The sequence below is a fragment of the Dipodomys ordii genome, unplaced genomic scaffold (assembly GCF_000151885.1).
Source record: "Dipodomys ordii isolate 6190 unplaced genomic scaffold, Dord_2.0 Scaffold270, whole genome shotgun sequence".
In the NCBI taxonomy this organism is placed as follows: Eukaryota; Metazoa; Chordata; class Mammalia; order Rodentia; family Heteromyidae; genus Dipodomys; species Dipodomys ordii.
In genome coordinates this window covers 78,754-83,027 of record NW_012267486.1, presented here as the reverse complement: position 1 = coordinate 83,027, position 4,274 = coordinate 78,754, and the positions used below count along the sequence as shown (strand labels likewise).

Genomic DNA, 4,274 nt, shown 5'->3' with positions numbered 1-4,274 from the left:
GAGGTTCCTCAAAGACTCCACATACATGGGAAGGAGAAACAAAGGAGGATGCTACAGTGCTTGATAAGAAATGTACTCATTATCTTGCCTATGTAATTGTAACCCCTCTGTACAGTATTTTCACAATAAAAAAAGGCTCAACATGGAGCTCCCCAATGACCCAGCAACCCCACTTTTGGGCATTTACCCAAATGATCACAAACAAGACCATACTAAAGCTACCAGCAGGACTATGTTTATTGCCGCATTATTTACCATAGCTAAGATATGGAACCAACCGAGATGCCCCTCAGTAGATGAATGAATCAAGAAAATGTGCTATATATACACAATGGAATTCTATGCCTTAATCAGAAAGAATCACATTGCTCCATTTCTTAAGAAAATTATCTGCAAAATGGCAAAGATAGGTATAAGTATGGCCTCATTAATTTTACAGACCAGAAATAAACAGGTGACAAAGTATTTTACTATTAAATTCAAGGTACACGACTGAGGACAATTCTATTTTCAGGAGGACCATACCACACACTCACACAAGAGAAATTCATAGAAAGGATGAACAATGTGACAGAATTTATCCTGCAGGGCCTCACCCAAGATACAGAAGCTCTTGTTTGCTGTGTGTTCAATCATCTATTTGGTCACACTGGCAGGTAACACATTCATCCCCATCACCATCTTCATCAGCCTAGCCTGGAGTGCCCCCATGTACTTTTCTCCTGCCTAGTTGGCCATTATAGATGCTTTCTACTCTACTTCCATTATTCCAAACATGATCGTAGACTTGGTTTCTAAGAAGAGCACCATATCCTTCAATGGCTGCATCACACAGCTCTTTATTGAACACTTCTTGGCTGCAGCAGAGATCATCTTGCTCATTGCCATGGTCTTTGACCACTATGTGGCCATCTGCAAGCCCTTGCACTACACCACCATCATGAGCCGGCCTGTGTGCTCTTTCCTGGTTGGGGTAGCTGGAGTATTGGGGTTTATTAATGGAGGGATACAGGTTATCTATATTGCCACGTTGCCCTTCTATGGCCTCAATGTCCTTGACCATTTTACATGTGACTTAATGCCTCTGCTGAAGTTGGCCTGTGCCAACAGCTGAGACCAGAAAGGAGGTAAAAGAAACACTCCATGAGTTACTGGTCTTTTTCACTGAATAATCTACATTGCCCTCCTCCTCACCAAGAAATCAGTAGACAGAACTACATATAGCAGCTTGCACTCCTAGCTGGAGGCCTATAGCAACTCTACTAAGAGGCTTTTTTTTCAGTTTACTTGGCACCTTACTCTTGCATTCAATAAAATTTGCCTCTGTTCTCATTTTTCTTACCTCATAATTCTCTATCTGACCCAAGACCTCTATAGAAGACTATGATCCCCTGAAAAGAAATTGATACGAATTCTCAATTATCCTATCAGGTAGCTGGAATCCTTCCACCTAAATCACTCCAGGTGTCAATAATAAAACATTTTCAGAACTCTAAGGTTAATCAACCCCATATCCTTGAAAACTGACATTTTCAGTCCTCAAAGCAATGGGGCTGTTTAAATAAGTCAGATTTTCTGAGAGATACCCATTTTCTAACTTTGACATGTTTAAACTACACCATATCTTCTACAATGTCACAATTATGGGGCAGAAAAATTCTGTCAAGAAGTTTTCAAAATTATAATATTCAAGTCTGAGCCTAAACCATAGCCAGGACACATCTTTAACTTTATTCTAACTGCATTTCTAAAACTTGGAACTAACGCTGTTAGTTTATAACATCCATGTTCACTGCTGCACTATTCACAATAACCAAGGTAAGGAAACACTAACATACATACAGATGAATGGATTAAAGCAATGTGGTACCTATACACAATGGAATTGTACAGGGACAGCAAAAAGAATTAGATTATGTCATTGTCCGGGTATTGGATGGACATAGAACAAATCATGTTAAGTGAGATAAACCAAGCTCAGAGAGACAAACAGCGCATGCTTTCACTTCACTGTGTAAACTAGATCTAAAATACTCTGGAATGTGGTAAAATATACAGGACTCTGAGCGTTCACACACAGTGAGACCAAAGGAAGACAGGGAGGAACACACCGCAGCAATGCCTATGTGCATCAGGTCATACAAAATAATATTTATCCAAATTAACTCCAGGAAATGAAAATAGGGAATTTTTCTTTGTGCTTGCTTTCATATCCTTAATGCATATTTGTCCATGTATCCAATTTGGGGAAGGCAAAAAGGGCACAGAAAGGTAGGGACAATGGGTGAACAAATGCAGCATTGGTACTCGTTAGATATTATATTGAAAATGAGCTATATAACTTGTGGGTAAGAGGGAAAAAAACTGGGAGAGAGTGAGGGAAGGAGGTGACATTGTCCAGAAAAAAATGTACTCATTACCTCACTTATGTAACTGGAACACCACGGTTACATCACCTCTGTAATGATACTTTAAAATTAAAACATATGGAAAATAACTGGTCACTAATGATGTTTGTACATACCATCTGGGAAAAAATCAATCACACTCACTTTTGTTACACAAAGATTTTAGCAACAGCTAATTACTAATCCTCTAGGTAATTTAGAGGCCTTCAAAGCATGACCAAAGCGATATTCTGAGAGTATATTTAACTACTTCTCTAGAGTCAGTTAAAAAAAAAAAGAATCACAAAGAAGGAAGCATCTGTGAATAAATTACAGAGTAGAGCCAGAGACCAACAAGAGGAAGATTTGTTAGGGAGATTACTTTTGAGGTTGGTCTGTATCTAATAGAGTGGACACAAGAACTAGGCTGATGAGTGAAACACGTTATATCTCCATATAGCTCATGTGCTCTACAAGACAAAAATATTTTGGCCAAATTGACTGTAAAACTAAGCATGTCCATGTGATTTATTTCATTTCTATATTTGAAAACTGAGTACAATTATGTATGCTCATTTGGTTAATTGGGCTTTGGTATCATTATTTTTGCTTGAAACTGACCATAATTGAAGGGTATAGGACAATATTCATTTGGAAGAATTCCTGACACTTTCTTTGGAAACAAGGAAAGGCAGTGGATATTTAGTTGTAGAACAATCAACATTTCCTAATGGACACAGCACACATTGTGTGGAAAAGAAAAACACACAAACAAACATACTAACAATGAGAGAAACACAAACAAAAGTGTCCAAATAGGACAGTCATCTAGAGAGACAATCATTCCAGTGTCCTCAGCTTTCACTTCGTGGAGATCATCTAGTATGGATTGTTCAGAGAGGAAGGTATAAAGGGCAGCACTAATTGAGAATTCCATAATCAACTGCACCCAGGTGAGTAAAAACTATATCTTTGCCCAACATTTTGAAATTATTTTAGGCAAATTTTGTCTGAAATAACTTTTGTAGTTGCAGATATGATTTAGATATTTACATTGTGCTAAGAAAATGTATTTGAGTACGACAACATGAAAATAATCGTAGAAAACACTTCATCTAGTTCAAACCAAAGGCTTCTGGAAGATCTGGTACTTTTTTTAACATTGTGGCTAATATTTATGTACTTTAAGCATATAGATTCTATGCACTTTCACAGTGAATGCCCAAAAGAAGTGGAGTGTTTTTGTTTTTGTTTTGTTTTGTTTTTGCCTTTGCATGATTTCCAAGCTGCCATTCTGAACTTATAAGACTCCACATAGAGGTCCCCTATGACCCAGCAATTCCACTTTTGGGCATTTACCCAAATGATCACAAACAAGACCATACTAACTACCAGCACAACTACATTTATTGCACTTATTGCAGCATTATTTATCATAGCTAACATATGGAACCAACCCAGATGTCCCTCGGTAGATGAATGGATCAAGAAAATGTGATAATATGTGTATATATGTGATATATATACCACATATATACCACATATATATACATATATATAATGGAATTCTATGCCTCCATCAGAAAGAATGACATCGCCCCATTTGTTAGGAAATGGAAAGACTTGGAAAAAATTATAGTAAGTGAAGTAAGCCAGGTCCAAAGAATCATAGGTCCCATGGTTTCCCTTATTTGCAATAATTAGTATATGTCTGGGACAAGCAGAAAAGGTCAAAAGCCATGTACATATGACCAGATAAGATGAAGTTAAGTGAAATGAACCCCAAGATAGGGACACAAGTGGTTTTTTCTTTCTTGCTATTGTTTCTAACGTATTTTTAAGGTACCTTGTGATTTTTTTGTTTCTTTGTATGTTCCTCCTCCACAG

At 37.4% G+C, this 4,274-nt stretch overlaps 1 pseudogene; it reads left to right on the top strand.

Annotated features, from left to right (window-relative positions):
• Positions 1–558: 558 nt before the first annotated feature.
• Positions 559–1,114, top strand: LOC106001130 (annotated as a pseudogene).
• The last annotated feature ends 3,160 nt before the right edge of the window (positions 1,115–4,274 follow it).